Source organism: Haemorhous mexicanus, chromosome 3 (genome assembly GCF_027477595.1).
Source record: "Haemorhous mexicanus isolate bHaeMex1 chromosome 3, bHaeMex1.pri, whole genome shotgun sequence".
NCBI lineage: Eukaryota > Metazoa > Chordata > Aves > Passeriformes > Fringillidae > Haemorhous > Haemorhous mexicanus.
Window position 1 is genome coordinate 112,824,116 of NC_082343.1, and position 11,957 is coordinate 112,836,072.

General features: G+C 43.1%; 1 protein-coding gene across 2 annotated transcripts in view; it reads right to left on the reverse strand.

Annotated features, from left to right (window-relative positions):
* The window catches only part of RUNX2 (RUNX family transcription factor 2), a 158,997-nt gene that overhangs the window by 51,824 nt on the left and 95,216 nt on the right, over positions 1-11,957 (reverse strand). The gene's annotated exons all lie outside the window — the stretch shown is intronic.

The window sequence follows — 11,957 nt, forward strand, 5'->3', positions numbered from 1 at the left end:
TAGAAGTCTGGGCTACAGCAAAACCTTTGAGAAAATAGCCAAGCATACGTTGCTGTCAGTTGTTTATCGTGGATGGAAAAAGAGAACTCGACCATTTCTGTGAAAACCCCCCCTGCTCAGGGTTCCTGGAAGAGGCTGATATCTCTGGTTTCTACAGTGGCTGCCTCAGTAAGAGGGCTCAGGCTCATGTACGGCTCCAGTTTCAGCTCTGGCCTGCAGAAGATCTGAGGAATAACCACAGGAGCAGGGCAGGGTGTTCATGGATTCACCACGTGGCTGCTGCTGGTCGAGGAGTGTCACATTCCCAAGGATATGGAAAGTGGGAACCCAAATTGTTTTAAATGGAGCATCTTCCTATCTTGCTTCCACACTGCTGAAACTTTTATTTTAAAATCTCAATTTTCTCCTTTTCTTGTTTCTAGAGCTTGAGTGAGAAGACTCATCCTTCTATTTTTTAGATGTTTATGTTCAACATCCTGAGTTTATTCATAGAGCAACAAGACTGCCTTTAAAAATCAGGGCCAAATCTAGGTCAAATATGATAAACATTTCATCCTTTGCTCTGCAGACTCAGAGGGCTCAGGCACTTGATTGTGTCACTGCAGGTCAGTGACTGATGCCACATCACCAACAGGCCAGGAAGGCCAAGCCCCAAAGGTGAGGCCAAACACTTCAGCTTGAAACCTCTTTCACTGGCTTTTCAGCAAATGCCTTTTATGTCACATTTGCCAAGAGTCACCGTCTGAGTCGCAGTATTTCAGTGTTTGTGAGACCAAAGCCTCTTCACAAACCCTTAGTTTTCTACACAAGAACATTTTTAGAAGTATTAAGAAGGGACTGTAGTGCAGCATGTCTTGGTTGTTCTCTTTGCTACACAATAAAGGTTCCATCTGAACCAATGTTTGGACAGAAACATCACTGCTATCCATGGAGACATCATCTTGAAATGTATTCAGTCATTTGGGAGTTCTGAAATTACTGTGCTTCACTCACTGACCATGTGACTGAAAAGCTACAGACAAATGTTGCCCTTGTGTCCACACACAGCACAACCCCAGTAGCTCTGTCCCATTCAAAAGGAGGCTGAAAATTAAAGTTTAATGCCCCCAAAAGCCTAGGAAAATCCTTAAACTGAAAGAAAGACACTTGCAATATCACTCACTTTGTCTACATGGAGTTCATGTTCACAGAGCCACCTTATCCATGGAACAGCTCCAAGCAGCAGTGGCTGCTCATAGGAGTTACCCCTATATGAGTCAAACAAAGCAGACACAGGATGACAGAACCATGGAAGCACTAAGGTTGGAAGAGGTCTCCAAGATCACTGAGTCCAATCATTAACTCAGTTCTTCTAGCTCACCACTAAACCATGTCCTTCAGCACCACATCTACACATCTCTTGAATCTCTCCAGGGATGGTGACCCTATCATCTCCAGGACTAGAGTGTTGCAATGCTTGATTATGTTTTCAGTGAATAAATTTTTCCCAATATCCAATCCAATCCCCCCCCCGGCACAATCTGAAGTCATTTCCTCTCATCCTGACCCTTGTAATTCCGGAGAAAAGACCAAGCCCCACCTGGCTACAGCCTCCTTTCAGGGACTTATAAAGAGAAAAAAATCCATCCTGAGGCTCCTTTTTTCTAGACTAAACACCCCCAACTTCCTGGACTTGAGCTGCAGAGCCTTCCCCAGCTCCATTGCCCTTCTCTGGACACAGTCCAGACTCTCAATGTCTTTCTCACATGAGAGGTACAAAATTGAACTCAGGATTTGAGGTGTGGCCTCACCAGTGTCCTCATGAGGCAGAAGGACAATCCCTGCCCTGGTCCTGCTGCCACTGCTTCTAACCAGGGTCTATTGGCCTTCTTGGCCACCTGGGCACACTGCAATCAGGATGTGACAGCCTAGACAAAGTCAGAAAATATTAAATGCAAATAATGAAACTTGATTCATGTGGTTCAACCCTTTTCCTCTGCACTCTTCAGCAAATTCGCAACACCGTGGTGATGGCTGATAAGAAAACGGGGTCAAAGTGTCAAGAAAACAGGAGTTGTTTCCTTTGCATTAAATATGAAAAGCAACATTTCCCAGCTTTCTCATGGCTAAGCTGAAAGACTCGTCAGAGAGTAGCTAAACTTTATTCAGGTGCAGCTGAGAGGTGCTGGCTGCACATCATCAGTACAACAACACATCACATCTATTCAAATGTTTCAAAGCATGGGACATCTCATTTTCCCTGGATGCTTTTCTGCCTTGAGCAACAGCCCACGCACCATTTCCTTCACTTCAGGAAAAAAAAACAAAACAAGAACCAACCTCTTGTCAATAATGATCAATGCACCAGTTATGTCTTTGCAAGAAAACGGATACAAGAGGAATTTGAGAACTGAAAATATTAATTGTACTAGAAAGCAATCATTATGGATACAATAGAAATATTGTTTTTATGGTACTTAATCTTCTCCCTCATCTCCTCCACTGCAAGGTCCCTCTCTGTTCTACTGTCTCAGATAATTTATAAGAATACAGGAAACTTAGAACAATTTTTCCTAGTTTCTCCAAGTTGTTTTCTTTTATTATTTATTTATAGTCTTAAAAATTACTTGGCCAAGAACTTGTCATTTTTTCCAGCTGGTCTGGATGGTCTAGCAAAGATACTGCTTTGTCTCACTTAGATCCAGTGGATTATCTCCAGCACCAGCACTGGAGTTAGAGAGGAGCAATGGGATCTGTTACAGCTTGAATGACCAAAGCACTGACTGAAGGAGAAGTCTTTCCCCAGAGAAGACTTGAAAACTATATGAAAACCTTCAGTCCAATCACACACACAATTTTGGGGCCAGGGAATATGGTCTAGCTGGGGCTCTGCACACAGGAGCAGCCCACTGAGCAACAAAGACTAAAAAAAAAAAAAAAACCTGTCATCATTGCCACTACTTTATTATCCAGATGACTTTCAAATCCAGAGACCAAAATTCTTGGTTTTCCATAACAGAAATCCTTTTTGCACAGAGAATGGGTCTTCCCATGCCAAATGAGAGGCAAATCCCACCTTTTCACTGGCATTCTCTCTTCTTCTGCTTTCCTTGGGAGGGCCAATTTGCCCTGGCTCACACACACAGCTCCACGAACACTCCCAGGTACAAGGTGCTGATCCACTCACATGCACAGGAAGCAAAGATCCCCAAAGCCAAAAGGAGTGTTTTAGAGTGCTTCTTCTAACAAGGAAGCTGGAATTTTCTCATGTTCCCCTTTTAAATATTTTAATATTGTGTAATACAACAATAATGCATAAATATATATATCAGGAATAAAAAACAAACAAACAAACAAAAAAACCAGAAAAAATCACCTCAATAAACTATTGGCCCTGATCTTTAAATCTCATGGAATTAGGTCCTGACTTAGAGAGATCACCTTTGAGAACATCTTTGGCTGAACTGTTTTCTTTTGGTCATGTGCATGGTGGGGGGTATCCCTTCCAACATCCAGATTCAGCTTCTGAATTAATTCTGTGTAACACTTTTTGCATAGTCTGTGAAGCCTTTTAATGACAGTTTAGGCATTAGGTTCCTGCTTTAGGAATTACTTAGCCAATTTCCCTAAACCTTAGGTCACTAGGAGCTATGAGGAGTCATCAGGTGAGAAGTCACAAGCCATGCTATTCAAAGCTCTGCTTCCCATTCTACCTTTGCCTCAAACATCCAGATGGCTTTACAGGCTACAAAAGGAAAACCAGCAGGATTAATTTTTTCCATTTATTACCTAAAGCAAATAATTCCTTTGTATATCCTGCTAATAATGTTTTTTAAATCTTTACTATGAACCCAAAGAGAGCAAAGTAGAGTGCACAACTACAGCAGCTGTAGCAGGAAAAAAATTCTCAAACTGCAACCCTCCTTGTCTTTTTAATTTGGATTGGTATTGACCTGCTAAGGAGAAATGTGTTTACTGACAAGGTACTGGACTTCTCTGGAAAAATGGCATCACAGCCTTTCAATTCCTTGAAATTTTCCTCATCACAAATATTAACAAATGAGTACATATTTTACGAATACTGATTTCTTAACAACAACTGTAAAGCAGCCAAAAACCCTTGGAAGAAAAACAGTTACTCCATTTTAAACTATAAAAAAGCAACTAAATAAACCAGGAGCTGCAGGATTCATAGCAAGATCAACTCTCTTGCTCCATGGATACTTTTACCCATTTCCAATACTATTTCCCATTGAATAATATTGACTCAACAAGGTGGCAAATACAGAGGAAAAATAATTTTCATATTCATGTTCATATCCCATACTTTCACCAGTGCCAATCTAAGGCCTAACACAAATTTTATTGAGTACCCATCTGTTATGGACCCTTGAGAAGAGAGTGAGTTTAAGAAAACATTCTCAGAAGTGAACTCCTTCTCATTCTGGGAGACAGCTGCAAATTTGGTTGCCCCTTTTCTCATATTGCCCATGGGTGTGTACGAGTTTCTGAACTTCATGTCTTCCATCTCTGAGGTTTGTTTTCTTATTTGCAGTTGTTGTGGCAAAGAAGCACTGGAGAAATGACTTTGACACTTCATTTGCAAAGCTTGACGTCTGTGGTCATTCTCATCTTTAGCACCAAACTTTGCAAATTCAGTATTGTCCTTGTCTCTGTTGGCTGCACCTTTTCACATGTCCCCAGGACCAAGGGATGACAGCCAGGCTACTATAGTTCTCCCTGATTTTGGTCCACAACCCATAGTGGGGCTAAAAGGATGCAGTGGGATGGGAGAAGCCATTCATGTACCAGTGATGAGGCCACCAAGGGAAGGGATGGATCCCTTCATGCAGCTCCTGGGGGTTTATGATTAATACTTTACCAAGGCAGTAACTGAAATACCAAGGGACCAATAGTGACATTAAATCTGGCAGTGACTTCAGCAAATCTACACTTCCTCAAAGTGCAAACTGGTTCCAGTTTTAGCTCTGCTTTTTGACAGAGCCAAATGTAAGATTGCACACTCACCCTACACATTCAAAACCTGCCTGGGGAGCTGGAAGAGGGGGAGGTTTCAAGGCCCTACGACTTCCAGTGTAAAGCCAGGATTGGAGCATGGTTGTGGGGGTACCAGTTGTTGTTTTTTCTGGGTCTGGATTGAAGGCACTTGAGACAGTATTTCATGTCCAGACTCAGGTGTTTATTATTTCTTATCAGTAAAACAGTTTCACTACTGTGACTTTGGCAGCTTTTCATTAGAAGGCACAGAATGGCCAACAATCTCTTGTTACAAGGTCTTTTAAGACTAAACTATCCAATTAAGAACTGACACCTGGATTATTTTCCCTTTTAACCCAATAACAGATCCCACAGATCCCACAATGCAGACCTTCCTGCCTAATTACAAAATGCCACCCAAACCCATGGAGAAAAAGGAAGAAGCAGCATGAAGAAGAAACCAGGATAACACCCTGTGCCCTCCATCTTGCTTCCATCCACAAATACTAAAAATCCCCAAACCTATATTTCTCACCAAGTGATACACCCACACTGCTCTCTATAACCTATTTCACAGTTTAGTGGATTCTAGTCTATCTTGAAGTCTTGGAAACTTTCTCTATGAATGAAGGTCAAAGTCAGTGCTCCCCTGGGGTCAGGGCACCCCAGAGCAGACAGAGACATGGTGTTTTGCATCAGAGATAACTTTTGTTTATGGTGTGCATTCATTTGTCCATCTTCACCCCTCAGCCCCCTGGCAATGGACAGATGCAAGTCCCCAGTGACCTCACCTGAACAGCCCTGGGGAGGTGTCACCTCCTGCACACCATGGTCAGTTCAAATACCAGTGGTTTGTGTTTCCTGTCTCTTGGTTGTCACACTGCAGGTGACCTAAAATATCTCTCTCTATTTTAAATTTTCTCCAGATGGTGAGACCTGGTACAGGCAGGTGTCTCTGAGCAGAACCTGCCCTCAACCATGAGTGGAGAATCCTCTTTCCATCCTTCACCAGGTGCTGCTGACACAGGGTGGGGACTAGGTCTGTCCCTCTGTGCCACAGACACCTGGTTCTGTAAATCCACAATAATCAGGTAATGCTGCAGAACACCAGCACATTATCTGTTGGTATTTTCTGGCATGGAGGAGCTCATGCACTGCAGAGGCCCACAATAAAATGCCAGTCTTTACATGACCATCCTCAGAAAAACATCCATTTTAAACAAAAGCAGTGCACAGAAAAAAGAAAAGTCACTGTGCCCTGTAAAATGGAACAATCAAAACAAGTTCCTAGTTGTAAACTTATGAAAATAACAACTGGGGGGATCCTTTTGGCCAGGAGGAGACAGGGAGGTTTGAAATAGCACGTACCAAACCTACCCTTGTTGGCAGGGAAAAGGGTTGCACAAGCTCTTCATAAACAATTTTATCTGCAGCCATTAGGCAGCAATCCTAAATACTGAATGAGTTTTTCCCATCATTTCACAATAGGTTTTTTTCTGGTTTCTAGGAACTGTTTGTGAGAACTGCCACTCAGCATCTGAGAAAAATGTGTGGCAATGATACACAGATTCATTTTCTTGGGCATTGCCCCATCACAGAAATACAAAATATCAGGTCACCATGAACTCTGCTTTTCTCTAACACTTTCCATCTAATACCTATAAGCACATTGCAAACATGAGTGATTTTACTATGATTTCAAGATCCTGTGCTAAACATAAGGAAAAGAGGATTGAAGGGGCAGTGTGAAGAGAGGCACAGGCATCTTCCTTAATGCTCAATACAATGCCTTATGAAACCCAATCCTGTCTTTATCAAGTGCTTTGAATTAATGTCTTCCAGACAAATAAAAAATACCGAGAACAAAAACAGGGCAGAGGGGAAAGTACAAAAAAAGATGGAACAAAAATGCCATTTTAAACCACTGGCCCCTACTCAGCATGGAACCATTTTCTATGGCAAGGAGCAAGTCAAGCAAATTCCTCGTTGAATTGGTATTTTCTGCAGCTCCCCAAAAGCTGTGAATTTTGCAGCTCTGTAAAACAGAGGGTGAGATCCCTGCCAGCACTGATCTAAATCCCCAGACAGCGCAGGAATTCCTTCTCCACACACAGTGACCGATCAGTGAAGGGACAGAAGCACAGGCTGGATTTTCAGTCCTGGCTTAAAGATCCAGCTGCCAAGTGGCATTGCAAAGACAGACCTCTGGAGATTTCTCATACTTTTTTTGGCTCATTCTCCTGGTGTGCTCATCTTAACAGAAATCAGCTGTTTTCCTCACTTTTACAGTACTTGCAGAAGAGACTTTAGCATCTGGCCCAGCTATTATTAAAAGATGAGAGCATCCTGCTCTCTTAGGAAAACACCACTACTGGTAATAAATGGACAAAGAGCCTTTGCATCCAGGTTTCCTTAGATCTGTCTGGATTACTTAGGTTTTTTTATCCCTTCTGCTGAGGCTTGTTCTTCCTATTTCCTCATGTTTGCCAACCAGCCTCACACATCCTGGAGAAGGAATAAAATTATGTTTTCCTGGAAGAAGCTATCTCAGAGTGTTCGGATGTAGCAGCATCATTTTCAGCTACCAAGGACTTCTTTGGAAAACAAAAAGTAAACAAGCTGGGGGGGGGGGGGGTTGAGGAGCTGTCTTAGTGTTTATGCTTTGATTTTATATTTAATAGTGCCCTAAAGTCACAGGCTGGAGGAATAATCACAGCATCTTCCAGTACCTAAAGGGGCTCCAAGAGAGGTGGAGAGGGACTTTGGACAGAGGCATGGAATGACAGGACATGGGGGAGTGCCTTCCCACTGTCAGAGGGAGGGGTTAGATGAGATATTAGGAACAGATTCTTTGCTGTGGAGCAAGATGATCTTTAAGGTCTCTTCCAACACAAACCATTCTGTGATTCTGTGAATACAGCAGAGGGGGAAAGGAGAGGTCATTAAGCACTGGAGCCCTATAGATGTGCTTTAAAACAAGGTTTTAAACCCTTATTTTACCTTGTGTGCCCGAAGTCAGAGGCAGGGACAAACCAAACCCTAATGCAGAGGCTGGTGAAAAAGTCACCAGCTGCACTTTAGAAGGTTGGAGGTGGACATCAGGAGAAGCTTGGGGATAGAATGCTCCACTGAAGGCTTGTCTTTATCTCCATGCTTAGAAGACACCAAACCTTGCTGGGCACAGCCCTGCTGCGAGGATCTGGTGTCTGTGGTCCTGCACTGAACCTCCCTTGAGCCAGGAGACCAATGGAGACTCCTTCATTTCACTCAACCAGCACTCCAGTGACCCTTCATTGATTACACCCACACTTACGGGTAGGAAAATGCTGCGTCCAAAACCGCGGGACTATTAATAGAGGGACATCAGCTGACCTCTCCTGGCGTAATCACCATCTGAATTTGGCCTCGTGGCAAACATTAATCACTGGCAAGCTGCTGCAGTGTATCAACATTAACATGGGCTGTTTGCTTTTCTCTAAGTGTTGGGACATCCCACAAGATCCAGCTGCTCATCCCGAGCGAGCTGCTGGGAGGGAGCGGCCAAGGGCTGCCTCCACGGACTGCAGAGATCTCTGCTTTTCTTCCTGCCCCACCACAAATCCTGAGTAAATCTGTTGAGGCAGCACAACTTGGCCTTAGCTCCACATTGTTATTTGACCAGATCAGCAGTCTGGAAACTGGGTCATTTTCTTTCTAAACATGTGGTTTAGAATTGTGCTGCTTCAAAGGACACTATCCAATGGTGTGAGACCAAACACTGGATTTGTAGTAAAAAAGCTAAACAACAACAACAGTAATAACCAAAGTTCAAAGATCTTTGTAAACATGGAGCCCATAAGACACCCTGTCACAGTAGGGAAATAACAAAATCCCTGATCTATATTTAGGGTAAACGAGGCATTAAAAGAGGAATCCCAAGCTGTCTGGAGAATCATAGACGATGCTGAAATTTCTCAGCTTCAGAAGTAAAACTAATTTGTCTCATATTTAGAGGTTCTTACAAATATACTTATGGGATTTTTAGAACTCTCACACAACTCAAGTAGGGAAATTCAAGTCTGCTTGTTATTTGGGTAACACAGTCAACATTCGAAATGCAGGTTGTATGTACATTAAGTAGCATATACAATAAATGTGCACAGGAGTAGCAGGGCAGGCCTGAGAACTTCAATTTTAAAGTATGTTGTACATCCCAAGTTATTTGTTTGTACTGCATCAGATCATCAGAAGCTTTTGGAAGATTGGGATTTGCTCTCTTTCTATCTCATCTGTTACTGGCGCCAACAGTTTCCTATTCCCTGAGGGGTAAATGCTGAGATTTACCCCTCCAAAGTTATACAAGTATCACAAAGAGTCCTCTTGGGAACATCTCCACACATCCCAGACTGACATTGCACCAGTATATCTAAAGAGAAAAGATAATCACAGAAGGCCCAAGCTAAATATTTAATTTTTTGCTTTAAGCTTGTGCTAAAACTTTTCTTCAAGATGTTAAGAAGAAATGCTCAATCTGCTCCCATAATTTTATGTCAGAGTTGTCCCCATCACCTGTCCAAGGATTATGCATTTCTAACAGATTTGTTTATAATTTTTAACCCATCCAGCAAATGTTTCTAATGAATAATGCTCTTGGGCTGTCCTCTGCAAGCATTCATCCAAGTGGTGAGTGTCTAAGCTGGACGCCCTCACTGCACCCCTACCCAATACATGTTCTAGTGTGACCCCCCACATGCTGCAGAACACTGGTCATCTGTGAGAGGTTACCCAGGGGAGTGCTTTCACCCCAAAATATCAATACATTTCCTCCCAATGATGCAGAAGGTAACTAGGCAGTTCATGTCAATCCTTGGATATATAACTGAGGTTATTTCCTTCTTTTCCCCAATAAACAGCTTGATGAATGTTTTATTTGGTGTCAGAACAGGGTTTGGTGCTGAACCATAAAGTCAGACCCTGCTTCTTCTCACCCCCACCTCTCCCAAGAGCTTGTTTTAGGCACAGAAAAGGCTGATTTAGGCCTGTGGCTGCTCTGAGCCCTTCCAGTGTTGCTCACAGTCACAGGAAATTAAAAAGTTAAAACTGAGGCCAGCAGGGAGAGGCAGTCTAGGACTGTGTGGGACCAGCAAGGCCAGACTCCAGCAACTCAGAGTTGATGTTCAGCCCTCATAACCCAAACCCAAGATGCTATTTATTGACACTGAAAGATGGGGAAAACAACGGTCACCACCCCTTGCAGGAAACATCTCTAACTCTTGTCTCCTAAAGAAGTTTGAGTTTTATCTGCCCCCACCACTCCACATGTCTCTGTACAAGGCTGTCCTCCATGTTCACCAGTGGTAGTAACTTGCCTCCAAAGTTGTTGATTTCTTTGCTAAGGCAAAAGGGTTGCCTTCTTAAGCTGCAGGGTAAACAAATCCAAAAATCAAAACCAACATCCCTAGCCCGGGGAAGTTCAGTGGGAACTACTGTACTGGATCGGAGGGATGGTTCAGCCCTATCAGGCCTTGTGCTGACCATATCTGCTGTAGATATCTCAGAGAAATGTGTAGAAACCAACAAAAACTGATCTTTAAGGTCTCTTTCAACCCAAACCATTCTTTGATTCTATGAAAAGAGAGATCACTGTAACCCCTCAGTAACCTGCCTATGTATGAGTTCAGTCTTGTCCAACCTCTTTGCTCAGATTTCATTTAGCTGAATATGTGTTCTCCAGACAGTCACACGAGCAGTTTTTATCTCAGACAACAACCTGTAGCAGGCAGCTCCCAGCCTGCCTCACAGGCCCATGGGATAATTTGGAAAGGATCGTGGGAGGTCTCCAGATCAACCTCCTGCTCAAGCAGCCTCAGCTTGGAGGTCAGACCAGGTTATTCCATGCTTTACTATTTGGGTCCTTTAAATCTCCAGGAACAGAAGTGCCACAAATTCCCATGGCACCTGTTCCAGCACTTCACCATACACACTGGAGATACTTTTTTTATTTCCATTGATGAGAATCTGGATTAAGTGACCATGAAAGCAAAACTATAGTGAGGGTCCCTCTGGGCAGTGAGTAGCTGGGATGGGTTATTCTGTATGCCAGAGGGCAGCAGAAGCCTTAGCACTAATGCTTGTAGAATGAGTCCCCCACAAAACAATTTCTATAGTAACTACACCACAGAACATTGGTTGGTTTGCTTGGTCCCTTACTCTTGGATAAAGCTTCCCTACGATCAGAACTCGGATTATGAGCTGGAATGAAACAGCCCTTGAGATTTAACCACTGCACAAGAAATGTGTAGGTCTATGGTTAAGCCAACAAGAGCTCCCAAAATCTGTATCAGTGACATTTAAACTTCAGAGTAAAAGGTTTCTCTAAAGGAACAGAACCTCACATCTCTCTCTGCTGCTATTTCTCTTCTGCAGACTCAAGAAATATCTAAAAAGGATAAGAACTTACAATGAAACCAGGCACAAGCTTGCACACAGCTCCTGTCCTCTCTGCAGACAGCCTTGGGTGAACTTAACCTCACCTTCATTAGCTGCATCTCCTCCTACACCTGACACTAAGCTGGAGGAAAAATAGCCTCCTCCCTCAGTCCCCTCCCAATCCATACATCTTCTGCTGCTTGAAAACTATTCTTGCCTCAGGCCATGCAAATCACAAGATTATCTGTGACTGCATTCCTCATCATGGAGAAGCATCACAAATCCAAATCCCTCCCTCCCAGTTTAGAAATCTATCCCAGTTTTCCCTGGGAATGTCCTGGGTAATGCCAGTTGATCTGTCCCAGAGTTAGTGGCCTAGCAAGATGAACAAGACCAGTTTGCATTCCTCTAAGAAACACAACTTTCGATAATTTGCAGGCTCGGGAAAAGAAGTGACATTTGAGATCAGGTTTAGAAGGTGTCTTCCACCACCTGGAAACTTGCTTTTTATAATTAGCTGAAAACTGAAGTGCTGCAGAAATTGATGGGTCAGCCGCAGATGGCCTGGTCCC